This window comes from Strigops habroptila, chromosome Z, assembly GCF_004027225.2.
Source record: "Strigops habroptila isolate Jane chromosome Z, bStrHab1.2.pri, whole genome shotgun sequence".
NCBI lineage: Eukaryota > Metazoa > Chordata > Aves > Psittaciformes > Psittacidae > Strigops > Strigops habroptila.
Genome location: NC_044302.2, coordinates 79,198,508 through 79,217,060, shown reverse-complemented (window position 1 = coordinate 79,217,060; position 18,553 = coordinate 79,198,508). Strand labels below are relative to the sequence as shown.

The 18,553-nt window shown below is 39.0% G+C and overlaps 1 protein-coding gene across 10 annotated transcripts in view; it reads left to right on the top strand.

Moving 5' to 3' along the window:
* Positions 1 to 18,553, top strand: part of ERBIN (erbb2 interacting protein) — a 117,568-nt gene that overhangs the window by 10,453 nt on the left and 88,562 nt on the right. For all 10 annotated transcript variants that reach the window (XM_030471074.1, XM_030471072.1, XM_030471077.1 and 7 more), the window contains one exon: positions 11,172 to 11,285. The gene's annotated coding sequence lies outside the window, so the exon portion shown is untranslated. The remainder of the gene's footprint in view (positions 1 to 11,171; positions 11,286 to 18,553) is intronic.

Genomic DNA, 18,553 nt, shown 5'->3' with positions numbered 1-18,553 from the left:
CCTGTTGCCACAGACTGAATTGTGAAACCTGTCTAGGTTTGATACAGCAGTTTTTCTGGGCAGTTTATCCATTTTATTAGCTAGAGGGTTCTAAGTGTGGTTCCTCCTCCCATGTACCCAACCTCTGCTTGCTTTGTATCTCAAAGTCTCATATTGTTTTGGGCCTGCTATGTTCTTCTGATTTCTGTTGTTTGTTTCATCCTAGTTTTAGCCAAGAATTCTGGCAGTTACTTTTTTTTGGGGGGAGTGTATGTAAAGCAGGTCATCAGGGGCTGTTTCGTTTTAACATATGGACCATATGATTTAGAAAGCAAAATAATTAACCAGGAATCTTCTGATAAGAAGTAGTTTCTTCAGTCCTACCCCATTTGTTTTCATTTGTGCTGAGCTCCTATGTGTTGCTGATTGCCTGAATTTGTCTGCAGGCAATTAGATGGATAGTCTGGTTAATAGATGAGAACTTTTCTTGTATATAGAAATACTGCATATTTACAGCAGTGCAGCTTGCTTGTTTAAAAACCTTTGGTGTCTGCTGCAGATGGCTGCATAGTCTAAGGAGTGGCTTCCTGGCTGCATTGTACATGAAGTGCCAAACATGATTAGAGCATTTTTGTTCTGGAATGCCAAAATACATTGAATCCATTCAGGAAGCAACATATGTCAAATGAATAAAAATATCATATTACATTTTTGGTTTGGTGGGTTTTTGTTTTGGGTTGTGTTTTTCTCCACCCCCCCCCCCTCCCCCCCCATCTGGTTTCTTTCCTGAAGTAAGGAATTAAAAAGGACATCTTGTATTGAGGATATTATTAAATATTAATTGCTGACTTACTTAGTTTTTTCACTACGGTTTGTTTCCCCATACCCTATTTTCCTCTTGATTAACGTATGCCATAGATGGAAGGTGGAACAAGGAGGTTATCAATAGGTGTGCTGTATAGGAAAGAGTATTGTGTTTTTCTCCTTGGGTGTCTAGGCCTGTGCACAGGATACAGGCCTTCGGCGTGGTTTTGGAGGTTGGTTGTTTTTGGTGTGGGGTGTGTTTTTTAATTTTCTTCCTTTTTTTTTTTTTATTTCTTAATGGAGGCTGGTAGCTTATGTGTTTGCTCACATTCCTGTGAGACTTGTATGTAATTGCTTGATAGCAAACCAGGGTTGATGAAAATACAAATCAGTGGTGAAGGATCTTCCTTCTGCCCAAGCTCATTCTGGCACGTTCTCAAGACAGGAAGTGGGAACTTTTACAACTAATAGCTTCAAATATTGCAGGATTTTATTGTTTTATTGAGAAACAAGCCCAGGGCAGAGTGTGTTTTGTTGCATATTATTTCTTGTTTGCAACGGAACTGGTAGTCCCTTTGATTCCTCCTAACTGGAAGGCAAAGATATTAAAAATCTAATTGACAAAAAAATGCATGACTCTCTAGAAGATGTAATTCCATCTGATTTTTAACTAATATTTTGCATAGATTTTTCTTATCTGAAATAGTCTGAAAGCCTTGATTTTATGGCTCTTAAGCCCAGAAGAGTGAAGTATGTATCTTTAAAGCAATTTTGCTTATCCTTTCTGAATTTCTTGGTTTTTCTCTTCCATCTCTATGATTAGACCTACAGTTAAAAATTAACTTCAGTGAATTATCTTACGTAAGCTCCTTCTTGTTGTTGTCTTGTGCAAAAAGTGATGGGTCCCTGAAAAAAGAGAGAGTGAAGGCAAGCGTTTTCTTTTCGTAGCAGAGGGCATAATTACCATAATTTCTATGCTTTTTTTTTTTTTTTTTTTTGGTAATACTAAGTGCTTAGCTGTGAAGCAGAGTTGGAAGCTTGATTACGTTCCTGCCTCCTGGATTGAAAGAGGAGATGCTGGTGTTTCTTTTCCTGTTTTAAATTCTACCCTTCCTGCTTCTTGACTTTTTTAGCTCTCCCATGGTAATGATACCACCAACTAAGAATGTGCTCATCTGATGAGAGGTGAGGCACACAGTCCAAAGCAAGTTCTGGAGTTCCTTGTTTGTGTCTAGCTCCACAGCTGGGTTCTTGTGTGCTTTCCTCTTTGTTCTGGCAGTCCATCTGTCTTCCCTGATTGTGATGTGTTTTATTTTGCCCCAGCCTTCTCTGGGATAGTTAAGAGAAAATCTACAGAAAACATGTTCAGGTACACAAGAGCTTTCTTCCTTTTTAGCCTTTGTTCTTCTGTGAAGTGTGGTGTTCATCTTCATTCTAGTCACCAAATTCTGTGTTTCATGATGGGCTGTGGTCCTGCTAGCCGATGGGAGACCTGACCTGCTCAAGCACAATTCATTCCAGTGTTCCTACTCCTCTCCCAGGTATCAGTGGCTACAGCACTGTTCTGTAGCTATTGAACTGTAGGAAGTACCAGAAATAGTAGTGCAGAGAAATGTTGTATCACATCGATGTTTTCCTTCTGTGTATCTGAAATGTGCTTCCAGTGCACCATAGCAAGTATCTGTGGGTGTTCCCCACTGCCCCCCACCTTAGAGGTATCTGTTATTTCTCTAGAGTCTGATTTGCTGACATTCTCAGTGTGAAATGTCAAGTTAAAAACTTATTCCCAGTACAGTCTTCATCACCACTAGTAAGAGGAATGAATTTTCAAATGGACTTGGAAACATCTGTGTTGAGGTTGGACTTGATACTATCATAGTGTTACTGCAGTTCCACAAAACCTGATCTTCACAAGGTCATTTTTTGCTGTTCAGAACCTAGAAGAGGTGGCAAATTGCAGTTACAGTATATTGTCTTTTTTCACTGTTGGACCAACTTAAACTCTCATCAAAGCCCTTGCCATTCTGGTTTTAACAGAAAAATAAGTCTATGGAGTCTACTGATTTCTTTTGTTTCTTTGGAGTTCACTCCAAATTTCCTGCTAGCATATTTCTGTGCTGTTGATAGCATTGTAGAACCAAGTGCATGGATTTACACAGTATCTCTTTTGTTAAAGAGTTGTCTTGATTTTTACTTTTTTAGGTACTTTGCAACTTAATTCTACTCTGTGTGATTTAATTAACCATGACATAAAATTGTTGTGACTTTTAAAAGCATATTAGCTGATTATGCTTTATTTAATTGTTTCTTGTGGTTTCTTCCTGAATATATTCCTTCTCCTTAGGCTTTCCAAGACATCGGTAATATTGACTTGGGAGCAGACCAGAAGACAGCATCATGGAATAATTTTTTTAATTTTTTTTTTTTTTAATTAAAAAAAAAAGCCATTTCCATTTCTTCCTATTAGGACTTACTTGCTTTATCATGAGCACTTCTTGACAAGGTAGCTTCTTGTGTTGGTCACTTTCGAATTTAAGAGGGGGTTTTTTTGGTTAAAAGAAAGTAAGTGTAAATAAATTTTAACTTACCATGCTGGGGAGATGGTCTGTTTTGTATACTTTAGTCTTATTCCCTCAAGCCTTTTATAAGTGTAAAGCGTTGCTTTGTAAGGAAGTAATTGACTTTTTGTTGCAAAAACATGCACAGCATTTGCTTAGCAAGGGTACCTTGCAGTTATGAAGACCACATCTCGTAAATAGTTATTTCAGTTCTTAACTGAGAATGCGGAAAATGAACTGCTGACATAGTCACTGTCTGGACCATAACCATTTTACTGACCTGACTGTTTTAACTGCTTCTTGGTTGCCTGGATATATTTGGCATGGTTAATTTTTCTTTTTTGAATAATTCCCTCATCCCCACTCCCTGAACTTCTTGTCTTCACTGGTTGACTCTTTTCAGAAAAAAACCACCAAAACTATGAATCCAGGGCAGTCTAAATTATTAAATGTGACCCATATGAATGAATTTTGCTACCAGCATGTGCTGTTGTGAGCATTAAAATATGTATCAGTAATAATGAAGTTATCACCTTTACTTTAAAGGAATAAAGAAAGCCTGGGCCTGAATGTGTAGTCTTACATTCTGCTGCACCTCCTCTGACAGTAGGCAATACCTTTCCTTCTCCTTCCTGTGTCTGGGTCCTTTTCTTCATATGTGAAGACTTGAAATTGAAGGTCAGTAAGTTGATGAGCAAGCTGATCCAATTAGAAAAATATTCTTCCTGGTATCTTGCAGATCAGTTACTATGGACACTCATGGTGTGGTCATGTGAACCCTAGATTTAGTAAAAGGCAGGTTCGAGGGAAAAGCAGGGCTTACTCTTTCTTTAGCAGTCTCTAGTTTGAATTAAGCACAGTGAGAATTGACTTGCCGTTTGCGTCCCAGTTGCTGATTTTTGAATAGTCTTTCACTTGGTCACAGTAAATGTAAATGTTGCTCTTCGTCATGATTGATTTGATCTTCAATAATTCTTCCTTAAGTAGTCACAAGGGCAGTTAAAAACTGGGTTACTAACCCAGTTTTGTCTCTCCCTTGGCAAATTTAAAGGATACCACCTCCTACCCTTCCTGCTTTTTTGCCATATGCAGGTTGACTTCTAGACTTTAAACAGTAGGCTGGGAATTTCATGCCTGTCTGTCAAAATGGTTTTTAATTGCTGCAGGGGAGGAAAATAACTAACTGCAGTTAAGAACTGAAATTGGAAAAGGAGAAGAAGCAATGAAGTCCTTTTCTCCTGAAGGCTACCTTGCAGAGTACTTGCTCTTGAGACTTCTGTACCTAGCTTTTTTAGCTCCTAGGGATTTCTGGTAGCTTTATATTTTTCATAGTCTGGAGGGATATCTTGATTGAAACATGTAGATCAATGGTATTTGAATGTGGAATGCTCTGCTTTCAAATTAGATCCCAAGGTTAGTGTGAACGGAGAACTGAGGTGATGGGCAAGTCAGTATGATTTGTAAACAAGTTCATATGTTATGTATTATCACTGGTAGAATGATGCACTCAGAAATGTCTGTCACTGATACTGTGCGAAGCCATTACTGAATTTTACTTTTTCATTTCAGGTGGGCAATGTAGAAACACCATAATTTATGGAGGGATTAAAAGTGCAACATAATATAGGGGGCAGCAGATACAAGAACAGAAGGCATTTAGCTTCATTGTTCTAAAATCTTCTTGGAAATTTGCCACCTGGGTGTGAAGTTGCTGTCCCCTATATATGTGGGCCACATATAATAGTCTCACTTGGCTGTCCTGCACTCGTGAAGTGCAGGAGACAGAGCATCTGATCTTTCTCTCTTCTCTCCCAGAAGGGCCCAGCCCATACAGTCAGGAGGAGGTGGATTGATGGGCATGAGGTAAACAGAAACAGATTTTTCCTGTGTTGGTACCAGCTTTTTAAGACTCTCTCTGATTCTCTGCTAATCTCTGCTTCTCTGAAGAGCCTAGGATGGAGCAATGTCGAAAAGCACTAGTGAGTTTTTGTCCGCTATCTAATAGATGTGGGGAGAAGTATCCCAGTTCCTATTGTCCCAAATAGAGGTAATTTCCTGGTATCTGAGTTTAAATTGTTCCTTGCAATGAATTTCTTAGAGCCATTACATGAAAAGATTTGAATTGTATGGGCTTTTTTCTTCTTCAGACACACCAGTCAATTACTTCTTCAAGAGAGTTTCGCTGGACATTGCCTGCTTCCTGGAATAGTAATGTGTCAAATAGGTTTGAAAACATCCTTAAGCAGATAAGCTGTTTCTTATCCCAGGAGTTGTCTATTTGTATGCCCTGCTCTTTAATCCACAAAATAACTGCATATCTTCTGGTTGATTGATAAGTACTTCATGTAACACATCAGAGATAATAGTGATTGCTGGAAGACAATTTCTTTTCCAAGGATGGAAATAAAGCTCAGCAGAATATATTAAGTCCCAAATTATTTTGAATGTTATATTTGAGAAGATAACTTATGTGTTAGTTTTTCTTCCAAATTACGAAGTACAAGGATTAAGTTATGCAGGACTTGAGATAGTAAATTCTTAAAATGGTTTCTGAATGGTGATGATCTTCATATTTGGCAGGAACTACTGTAATGATGTTAAATTCTCTGGGACTGAAATTTCATCTTATGAAACTAAAGTTTGGTTTCATAAGATTAAATGTGGCCCAGAGTTCTGTGGGGGTTTTTTGGTTTTTGTTATTTCCCCCCCCTCTCATCCCCCCCCCAAATATTCTAGGATTTTTCTTTAAAAATGCAGTCACAGTCTAGTTAGGAATTAAAAAATGAAGTGTTTGTTGGCCTTGCAAATGGGCATGAAACAATGGCACATTTTTTTTTCATGTTTCCTTCATGTGTACTTCATTTGTGAGAGTCTATCTGTAATAAGAATGTAGAGTGTGGTAAATTGCAATCTACTCTGAATCTGAGGGCATGTATATCCCTTTTTGGCATAACGTCATGTTTGTATTCATCTCTCCCTCTCCGAGTGAGTATGTGATTGAAATGAATTGCATTCACATTTTCTGTTTTTAAAGTTACCTTTCTTCTGATTTTTTTTTTTCCCTACTTAAACCATGAAGTAGGTTTTTTTTTGAGGAGTGGTGGTGGTGGCGTTTTTTTTTTGTTTTGTTTTGTGGGTTGGTTCCCCCCCCTTTATTTTAATGCTGTAGTATTGTCTCTTTTAAGAAGAGTATGAGAGACTTTTGAGGGACTGGAGTCTAGTTTTAGTGCATCTGTCATGTCTTAAAATGCTGAGCAGCAAAGGTTCATGATAACTGTAGGTATTTTTATATTTATTCTGCTGTATGACTAGAATACAAGCTACACACTGCTTTTTAGGTATATGTGTTTACGTTGTGTGTATATATATATCTCAACATCTTGAAATAAGAGGGGAAAATGGATGTTTTAAGATCCTTGTATTTTAAGATCCAAAATGGGAATTACTCTCTCTGCTAACATCATACATTTTTTTGGTATCGGTATTGTTACTTGCATATGAACTATGAGTCTTGCATGCTGAAACTATAGCGAGTAGTGAAGCTAAGCTTAGTGAGATTAACATACACCAATGAAGAGGGTTCCTTTCCTCCCCTCCCCTCGAGTTGTTAGTCTGGAGAAGAATTTAGAATCCAGTGTAAAATTTAGGTGTTGTGTAAAAACAAGTCTAGCTACTCAACAGCAAGTGCTTAATCTCACAAAGTACCTGCAAGTTGATGCCCTCTGCTGTCTATCACCTGGCTTCCAGCAGTCTGACTTTCTATGTAACCAAATTCTCCATTAACACTTTGAAGGATAGTAGTCGAGTATGGTTAAGCACTTCTTCCTGACTTTTTAGAAGTGTGATAAATACATGTCAAAACAACTTCTTGCAATATGCTAACTAATGTGCGTGTGTTATCTCTAATTATATGCATCCTGTTTGTCTCACTTAATGGAAAAAAATCTGATACACAAAGTAGTTAGTTGCTTTCAGAAAGTAAGTGTGGAGAACATTTGTTTATTCTGTTACACCTAATTGCATTAGTGTGGCTGCTAAATTATCAGTTTTGTATGTGCACTCCTAGTAATTGTGTTCATGAATTCGTAAGTTCATCTTCTTGCCTTTTTTGGGATTATGGTTTCAGCTAAACTGCGCTTAAAAGAAATCTAAATACCCTTTTTTACTTTGTCATGGTAGGTGAAAGAAATGGAAAGGGAATAATCATGTAGTATCTTTTTTTTTTTCTGTTCCTTGAGAAGGTAAATGCTAGGTTTTATACATAAATCTACTTACGCAGAAGAACTGACTTACAAATATCTCAAAAAGCCTTTTTGACCCTATTAAAGCTCATTTAATGGAATATTTCTAATGAATTTTGCTGCTTTAAGTGATCATTTACATTGCTCACTGCTATCAGTAATTGGACCTATATTGCTAAGATGGTAGTGTGATGATGCTTCTTGGCTCTGTGTGAAGTGTGTAATGAAATGAGAGTAGTGCTCCCTAAAATTTTCCATCTAGCATCCTCCTCCGGTAAGTCTAGTCAAAGCAACAGATGGCCTTGGATTGTAATGTCAGCCTGGAGAAGAGAAAGTTGCATGGAGACCTCATAGCAGCCTTCCAGTATCTGAAGGGGGCCTACAAGGATGCTGGAGAGGGACTCTTCGTTAGGGACTGTAGTGGTAGGACGAGGGGTAATGGCTTCAAACTTAAACAGGGGAAGTTTAGATTAGATATAAGGAAGAAGTTCTTTACAGTGAGGGTGGTGAGGCACTGGAATGGGTTGCCCAAGGAAGTTGTGAATGCTCCATCCCTGGCGGTGTTCAAGGCCAGGTTGGACAGAGCCTTGGACCACATGGTTTAGTGTGAAGTGTCCCTGCCCATGGCAGGAGGGTTGGAACTAGATGATCGTAAGGTCCTTTCCAACCCTAACTATTCTATGATTCTACGATTACTAGTGATGGGCATGGACTCTATGATACCTTATCCCAAAGGCTCAAGTGATTGATAGCAGTACTAACACCACCTTCTTTTTTTGCAATAGTTAAATAAAATCTCATATAGCTAAGCAGACCCTGATCTTTCATTCTGTAGAGCTGTTGGAAAAAAAGGAACATCAGTAACAGAAGACTAGAAACAGAGTAAAACTATAAAAATTTCTCCTTTTTTGTAACAGGAGATTTAATTAAAGAATTGTTTTTTAATTTGCAGCTTTTTTTGAAATGCAGCATGATTTTCACAAGTGTAGTAGTGTAGTCCAAGTCGATTGTTCTTATAATTGTCTTTTCAGCCCAAATAATACTTGTCCTCTGTCAGATGTTGTCTGTAAGGGATGATTTTGTGCATTCAACAGCATAAATCTATCTCATTCTGAAAAGTCCTGGTTGTTCATAACTCTTCTGAAATGAGTTTACAACTTGAATGTAATATGAGTGCTTTTTCATATAGTGACCCGCCCATCAGGGATTTGAGTTGGAATGGATTCTTGGTGTTAATTAGGCAGCATATGTTTTAATTAAAAATTAGGAGTATATGATAATGACAAAGCTAGAAGTTGACCATAGCCTTAGTTCTTTTTAATTTCTAAGTTATCATGTGATGGGGAAAACTTGCATTAGGGGAAGAAGTGCCAGAGTGAAAGATCTTGTAAACATGTTTAAAATGCTTATTTTCCTGTTCCTCTCAAACCCTGAACTTTTGGGGTCTAATTTCACACTGAGCACTTGTAGCATGTGTACCAGGGTAGTAATTTTTTGAATTAAAAGAAAAAAAGGGAAGAAATCTTGAATTGTTGACTTAGGAACAAGAAGGTGGTTAATGGTCATAAGAAATATATTGCAGTTGCCAGGAGTTAAACTGATGCTTATCTTTTGAACTTCTGCGACAACATCTTATTTGTCATCAAGGGGAGAGAACAGAGGGTGGAGAAGTGTTTCAGTCTTCCAGTCCTTAGATAATAATCTTTTGTGTAATGATCTGTGCAATTATCCACTGTTTAGATAGCCCTACAGTTACTGCATTCTTTTTCTTGCTACCTGGGATACAGGGAAGTGTTGGTGATTGAGGTGATAATGGAGGGTACTGTGGAATTCAAGACTTGACAGAGATAGCCACAAACTTGAACGCGTCATCTGGAAGAGTCAGCATGTTAAACAGTCCACGGTCTACCTATAAGGATGCCATTTTAAACTGAACTGAAAGTTAACCTATGGAAAATTGCAAGACAGGGGAGAGGGAAGTCATTCAGCTTTTCATTAGATCTAAGAAAGCTGTTTCAGTCTTCACATCATTGAGCAGCAGTTCCTAAATGGGGTGTGTATGAAGGGAGTTGCTGGCCAGCTATAAACTTGATTTGATATGATAATTATGTTAGTATTTTCAGTTACGCAAAAATTTTGGCTGTAGGTGGGAAAGCAGCAGGAAAATTTCAGAAGAAAAGTTCCAGAGCTTCTACTATAAGGGACAGCAAACCAAATTTTTTATTCCCAAGCAAGCCAGGAAAGTAGCAGTACAGTCGTCAACCCTGGCATCCTTCAGAGGTTTTCCTGTGCTGGCGGTGGCACCATGGGGGGCTGATACCCCCATGTATTTTGGAAACAGTATTTTGGAAAAGGTAGCTGAGATGTGTTAAACAGTTGGAGGCTTTAGAGTTTGTTAAGTCCCACAGAGTGTTCTGGAAGTGGCGGAAACAGTTATTTTAATGACAGTTCTGTTGCTGCTCTTTGTCTTAGAAACATTAGGAATCATAAAAATCGGTTTCGAAACTGTGTATTGAAAGCTTTATGGAAAGCGTATGCTAATCAGAATCTTTCTTTCAGGAAAGATTGTAGTTACCAGTTATTAACTTAGAAACCTTAATGTATTAGATTTTTTTTTTGGGGGGGATGTATTTGTTGTTTTAGAAGCAGATGATAAAACCATTCTTCTGCAATTTATAGCCCTCTCCCATGATTTGGGCATGTTATTTGAACTGGCTTCAACAAATGTCAAGATGAGGCACAAGATGGTGTGTTCTGTGTACATCTTAGATTTACTGCGTTATTCTCTCCTGCTAGCCATGACCATGTAATAAAACCTTCTATCCTCAACATATAGAGTATATGGTTGTTCTCTGCAAAAGCACACCAGGGAGAGTAAGCTTCTCAGAAATAGATCCAACTAGTTGTAAGCAACTTTCTGCACTCTTGCCAATAGCTGTGGCTGCAGACTTTCAATAAAACCTCATGTTAAGGTAAATCAAAGGCAGCTGGCAGGTCCAATTAAAATAATTGCAACTTCTTTAAAGCCTCCTCTGTTGCAAGAAGTTGTATTTCCCCATGAGGGCTGTGGGAGTATTTGTGACAGTGTGGGTGGTATAGATTCTCTTTCAGAGAATGCGCTTGAGACTCACCAGGACAGCAGTGCTTTAACAGGAAGTCATCCAGTTGAGGTCCCACACACAACTTCTTGTTGGTTTTGGTTACATTTTGTTAGCCTGATAGTTGCATTAAAACTCCATTCATACAAGTAACAGAAAGGGAGCTGTTTTGAACTCAAGCTTGCTAGCAATGCATATGTTTTGGTGTTGGCTGCGGTAGAAGGAGGAGATGATAATTGGTTCTACCTTTTTTGGGTTTTGGCACACTGCTTTCTCTGTTTGCTTACTTTGAGATTTGGCAGAGGATAAACATGAGTAATTGTAGAATGATGGTTGTGGTGGTAAGCTACCTATTGCCACTTCTGTGTCTTCTGTGTTTAATTCTGGTGTAAAACAAAGTTAATATGTGGATTTGAAACTGTCTTAGGTTTTGTGCAGGGCCTCTTATTATACCTGTCATCTTGAAAACACTTCTTAATTCTTTTTCACAGATCCATCTGGATGGTTTAGTAAACTGTCTTCTGTGCGCTGGTGAATCTGTGGTCCAAGTTGAGAAACTGATTCAGGCTCCTATGGTGTGAGTTTGCAGTGGTGGAACGATTCGGGTAGGTGAATCTTCCGGATGTGTTGAAGATCAGGGGAAAGAAATGTTTTGGGTGCACTTACTCTTTCAGTTACCCTACAGTGTTTTAATAATATTTTGTCTCACCCTCACAAGAGTGTCACATGAACGACAGTCTTTAATTTTAGCTGCTGAATTTGTGTTCCAGTAGCTTGTAGGGAAGATGCGTAAAAACTGTGAGTTGTGGTTGCTTTCTCTCAAGAAGCACTGGGGATATTCGCTACAGTGACATGGTCTCTGTCTGCACTTTTGACATGTTGATATGGCTCTGTGTGAGCACTTAGATATAGGCAACCTGGCTTTCATTGCTTTTGCCATAATTTTCTGCATAACTTGTTTACTATGAATGCTACATAATGTATACAAGGTAATAACCCTTTTTATCATAATATATTCAGGTAGCTCTATGCAAAAAATAGAACCAGTTTCAAATAAATACTTGTGCCCTGGGTAAGCTAACTTTAATGCTATTTAAGTAGTTACTTATATGTAACATGTATAATCCTATCTAGACAAAGGTTAATATTTGGTGGTTATTGTTGGTTTTGTTTTGCTGGGGGGATTGGCTTTGGGTTTTGTGGAGGTTTTATTTGGTTTTTTTTTTTAAGTTGCAAGCATATGCTGTTTTGGTTCTTTACGCTTGTGACATCGTTAGTGGTATGTTTTGCGGGGGTTGAGACCGAAGGGTCTTTTTCGTTTGTTTAAGCTTATTTTTAATCCATTAATTCAACAGCAGATGCCCATAGCTCCTCAATAAGAATTATAGGGACAACATAACAAGAATGATGTGGCCTTTTTTTTTTTAGTATGCCTAATTGCAGCATCACAAAAATCTATGGTAAATCACGGTATGTTTTTATCTTGATATACTGGAGTAGGATCTCCAGTAGGATAAGCCTGATTTTAATATACTGTCTTAGTTCTAATTAGGACTGTTGAGCAAATGCATTTTTCACTCAGCTCTCTCCATCTTCTTGAAGCATCTCTTGCTTCAAGCATGTAGGTAGAATACACTCAAAAATATTTGTAAGTGTCCACAGAAAATGTTTGACTTTTGAGATGGAAATAATTTAATAGCAAAAATACTGTTTTAAATGCTTAATAGTATTGTCGAAATGGTGTGCTTGGAAATGCAAGTGTCTTATGAGATTTAAATTAGGAACCATTATGAAAAGAGAGTACAAGTGTTGGAACTTTTGCGTGAAAACGGGTTTGTGGGGAAAGAGTGGGTTTTAATAAAAAAGGTTAGTAAAGAAGAAAGGCAAGATATTTATTTTGAGAAGCAGATTTTTTTTTTTTTTTTTGAGATAGACAAAAATCCTAATTCTATTTATTAGAAGTATTTGATATTCTGTGTGAGGGATTCAGAGTTATTGTTTCTGTAGATCCTTGGCTAGAGAGAATTGGATAAAACACCATTTTCTTTCAAACTTTTGAGATTTCTTCCACAGTTCTCTGACTAGTGAGTGATACTGTGAAGAAATTGTCACAAAAGAGAGGCAATTTTATCATTTGGGTAGGCTGAGACTTTTAATAAGCTATTACTGTCTTATTTACTGTCAAGCTAACAATAACAAAGCAGGGAGTTCAGGCAACAGTGCACAGCTTGGATTTAGAAAAGGTCCTTTTCTTTTGTTACACTATTTGTATTGTTCAATAACATTCCCTAATATGTATTAGAGAATAGGCTGATAAACATGTTTGAATGTTGAGAATTTATGTTGGATTAGAATCTTGGTTTATAATTGTAGTTTCATTTTGGATCTGCTTGTTATCGCATTGAAATGTGTATTAAGTCTGACTAAGATAATTCAAATGTAAGGATTTATCTAAAGGGTTTTTTGTCGCTTTGCAATAGCTTGCTGTTATGTCTAGTCCCTTCTTCATTCCTAACTGTTGGTTCACTATCAGACTTGAATAATGAGTCTTTATTGGGTGAAAAAAATCTCTGCTACCTAAAAAGAACAGGATGGGGAAGAAAATGCTGGCTTTGTGATAGGTTTGTGCCTGCAACTTGAATAGTTGAGTTGTAAAGCATGTTATGATGAAGTATTTACTGTAGGTATCACAAGAGACCTAGTAAGTATTCCTGATGTTTTGTGATCCTCTTAGATAGAGGCTTCTTAATGCCATTTGAGTGTGTCTTCACCTTCACAAAGCTTCGTAATGAATAGGTTTCTGGAAAAGGTGCTATAATTTGTCCAGCTGCTAAATTCGCAATAAGCATGCTGCTGAATGCATAGATCAACCATGAAAGTAATGTATTGATGTGTATTTACAGTTACCGAAATACATGGTGAAGATACAGACCATAAATGAGTTCTTACTTGGGTATAGCTGAAATATATGAAAGAAGTTTAAGATCAAATGTAAAATAGTAAATAATTTGTCAGGTGTTTTTTTGGTGTTGGGGGTTTTTTTTTGGGTGGGGTTTTTTTTTTTTTTTGGTGGTTTTTTTTTGTTTGTTTGTTTGTTTGTTTGTTTTGGGGGTTTTTTGGGTTTTTTTGTAATCTATACTCTGCCTGATAGGTGAATTTGACCAGTCCCTGAAATCTTCACTTGTACAGAGTGTTGCAGCTTCTTTTTCAATGGAGTATGTTTGATCTTCTGATTGTGCTTAAAGGATGCTGCTTTGAATCTGTCTGTAGTTAGAGTGAGTTAAGGAAAATCCTGTTTCATTGTCTTGCTATCAAGACTTCCACCTGAATAAAGAAAACAGTATCAGTTAAAGAGGGCTCCCTGTATCTCCTCCCTTCAGTGTTCTCGTGCCTCCTTTATTTCAATAGGTTTTGGACATGTTCCAAACTTCTTATATAAGCTTTGGTTTGCATATTTACTCTGTAAGCCCGCTCGGCTGATTCATTTCTGCTTGTAGCAATAAATGCTGGCCCAAATCTCCCCCTTACTAGTTCTATTAACAAGTTCTGGCATGAAGCGCCTGTTCAAATATATCTAAGGTGGATTAACCTTCATAGGTTAATCCCATCAGCACAAGATATGTTTTATCTTGGCAATGCGCTTTGGGAACTCCTTGTTCTGTCAGGCTGGTGTTCCTGTTGTGCAGAAAAGGTATGGACAAGCTGTTTCGATAGGTGAAAATGACTCTCATGCCCATGGGCATTTCAGTATTGAAATTTGTTAGACTGCTTTGTCAAATGATATTTTAGTTTAAGGACTTATGAAGGATGGTATGTAGTTTATCACTTAAAATGTATGCACTGCTGACAGAGTCTGTCTAAAACAAGATTAGGTTATCAGAGGGTTAGCTTGCATGATAAGCTTCCTCGTTGTCATATGGCCAGAACTGGATATTCTAAGGAAAACGATGTTCATCTTGACTGCATCTAGGCAAATTTGTTTACTTCTATGCAAAGGCCAGGTATTGGGAAACTCCCTCTTGCATTGCAGAAGCAGTTCTTAATCACATTTGTCAACTCAGTAGCTAGCAAATAAAAATTTTTTTATACAGTGCCATAAACATGCATGGTGATTTCAGAAGAAAAATATGCAGAGAATATTTCCATCTTATTTAAATAACATATGTATTCTGGCTTCCTCTTCTGCTTTCCTCTCCTCTTCTTTTCCAGTAACTAATGTATGCATATGTGAAAGATAACAGGAAAGGCTTCTATAGATACGTAGCAAATAAAAGACAGACTAGGGACAATATGGGCCCTTTCTGGAAGCTATTGGGAGAACTGGCTACCCTGGATTTGGAGAAGGCTGAGGTTCTTAATGACTTCTTTGCCTCAGTCTTCACTGGCAAATGCTCTGGCCACACCACCCAAGTCTTGGAAGGCAGATGCAGGGACTGTGAGAATGAAGACCTTAGGCCCACTGTAGGAGAGGATCAGGTTCGAGACCATGTTAGGAACCTGAACGTGCACAAGTCCATGGGACCTGATGAAATCCATCCGTGGGTCCTGAAGGAGCTGGCGAATGAAGTTGCTAAGCCACCGTCCGTCATATTTGAAAAATCCTGGCGGTCAGGTGAAGTTCCTGATGACTGGAAGAAGGGTAATATAACCCCCATTTTCAAGAGGGGGAAGGTGGAAGACCCAGGGAACTACAGACCAGTCAGTCTCACCTTTGTGCCTGGCAAAATCATGGAGCAGATTCTCCTGGAAACCGTGCTAAGGCACATGAAAAACAACGAGGTGGTTGGTGACAGCCAACATGGCTTCACTAAGGGGAAATCAGGCCTGACCAATTTGGTGGCCTTCTATGATGGAGCCACAGAACTGATAGACAGCGGCAGAGCAGTTGACGTCATCTGCCTGGACTTGTGCAAAGCATTCAACACTGTCCCACACAACATCCTTGTCTCTAAATTGGAGAGACATCAATTTGATGGATGAACCACTCGGTGGATAAAGAACTGTCTGGATGGCCACATGCAGAGAGTTGTGGTAAACGGCTCAATGTCCAGTTGGAGACCAGTAACGAGTGGTGTGCCTCAGGGATCGGTGTTGGGACTGATCTTGTTCAACATCTTTGTCAGTGAAATGGACAGTGGGATTGATGCGCCCTCAGCAAGTTTGCCGACGACACCAAGCTGTGTGGTTCGGTTGATACGCTGGAGGGAAGGGGTGACATCCAGAGGGACCTGGACATGCTTGTGAGGTGGGCCGATGCCAGCCTCATGAAGTTCAACAATGCAAAGTGCAAGGTCCTACACCTGGGTCAGGACAATCCCAGGCTCAGCTACAGGCTGGGAGGAGAAGAAATTCAGAGCGGCCCTGTGGAGAAGGACTTGGGGGTGTTGGTTGATGAGAAGCTCAACATGAGCCGGCTTCAGTGTGCGCTCTACTCTGCCCCTCTACTCTGCTGTCGTGAGACCTCACTTGGAGTATTGTGTGCAGTTCTGGTGTCCTCAACATTAAAAGGACATGGAGTTGTTGGAGCAAGTCCAGAGGAGGGCCACAAGGATGATAAGAGGGCTGGAGCACCTCCCGTATGAAGACAGGCTGAGAAAGTTGGAGCTGTTCAGCCTGGAGAAGAGAAGGCTGCATGGAGACCTCATAGCAGCCTTCCAGTATCTGAAGGGGGCCTATAAGGATGCTGGAGTGCTGGAGAGGGACTCTTTGTTAGGGACTGTAGTGGTAGGACAAGGGGTAATGGCTTCAAACTTAAACAGGGGAAGTTCAGGTTAGATATAAGGAATAAGTTCTTTACTGTGAGGGTGGTGAGGCACTGGGGCAGGTTGCCTAAGGAAGTTGTGAATGCTCTATCGCTGGCAGTGTTCAAGGCCAGGCTGGACAGAGCCTTGGGCATCATGGTGTAGTGTGACGTGGCCCTGCCTATGGCAGGAGGGTTGGAACTAGATGATCTTAAGGTCCTTTCCAACCCTAACTATTCTACAATTCTATAATTCTGTGATTCTATGCAAGCAGGCTTCCTTTGCCAGTTGTACTGGAAGGTCTTGGCCAGTGCAGTTTGCTGGTTCAAGAATGTCTGTGCCTGTTCCTTCAGTTCAGAACTCTTCAGACATAGGTTCTATGTCACTCACAGGCCTCATTGACTATTTCCTCCTTTTCTTTTTTTGTAGTTTTCCTCTCTTCCTCCCACCTCAATTTTTTCTTAATGGTGTCACTGTATCTGTTATAATAGGAAAGTATATTTTCCAATTAATGGGAATAAATGACAACAAGAAAGAAATGCCTAGTAAAATGGTTTATTTCCAATGATGTCATAAGCAACTGTGGGGAGCTGTAATGCATGTGCCATAGTATTCTTCTGCCAAAATACCTTCTTTTATGTGAAGTACAAATAGTAAAAAAATTACAAGTTTAATTGTATAAATTTATATGGAGTACAGATTTCCAGTACTGCTACTACGTCTGGAAGATTGTACAACAGTGGTGTTGAGAGCTTCACAGCCTGATGTATTACAGAACTCTGCAGAGGTGTGAGAAACACTGGCTGTTACTAAGAGCAGAAAATGGAGCAGGCTAATTTGCAGCTGGCCAGTCTGCAATAAGTTCGGGCCAAAGAAGCCTTGTACACAAAAAGCAGAAAGAATAAGTTGCTTTTGATTTCTAGAGAAGGGGTACTATGGGAAGAGTGCTGTGTATTTCATAGAATCACTGAATCATAGAATGGTTTGGGTTGAAAGGCACCTCAAAGATCATGTAGTTCCAACCCCACTGCCATGGGCAGGGACACCTTCCACTACACCAGGTTGTTCCAAGCCCCATGCAACCTGGCCTTAAACACTTCCAGGGATGGGGCAGCCACAGCTTCTCTGGACAACCTGTTCCAGTGCCTCACCACCCTCACAGTAACAATTTTTTTCCTAATGCCTAATCTAAATCTGTCCTCTTTCAGTTGAAAACCATATTTAGGAATATCCAACTACTATCAAGTTGTTACCCTGCAGATTTCATGCCTGTAAAGATATTTAGCCATCCAAGACAGACAAACTTTCATTCAGAGGGAATTTACACCAAGACACTTGGAAGACAGTAATGCAGAAATGGACAAAGGCACTTGTCCAGTGTTTATGGAGGTCCAGGTGGTCTTTTGATATTTATCCTCCTGGCGTGCCAATGAGGACGAGGGCAGATGATGATAAAGTGAGCTAACTGACTAGGTAAGAGGTGCAAAAGAGGTGTGTTTTCCTATCATGAATCAGTAGCTTGATTTTAGGGCAAAAAGACATGACAGATTTTTCTCTGAAGAGAGTGACTCAAAGTGAACATCAGTTTCAGAGGGGAGGCAAATGGAATAGCTAATAAAACACATGCAGAAAGAAAAAACCAAACCTTATTCTGATATAAACCCAAGTTATTGGAAATACTGCTCATCAAGGACTGATGAGTAATTCTAAGGATCTTTGTAAAGAAGGAATTGTTAGTTGTTCATTTTGGAGGGAAAAAAAGAAAAAAAAGCTTGTGGGTGGTGTGTTTAGCATTACTGGTCCTTGGTAGGAAGAATGATGGGTACGATGGTTAAAATAGCTGCCTGTAATTTAGGAAAGGCAAAGTGAGGGAAAAGGATAGTGCTGTTTTGATGGAGTTAGGTAAATATATAAAGCTATTTTTGAAAACTGGAAAAAAATTAATACTTGTAAATTGGTATGCTTTCTGGTAAGCTGCAGCATAAATAGCTTGCTGTGGACCATCAGCTTGCAGTCACGTGCAGGATGACTAACTCTATAAGCACAGGAAACCTAATTTTTATGTGCAGGTGGTCTTGTACTGCTAATATTAAAATATTCATTAAAAAAGATGATGGATGCAATATTCTTAG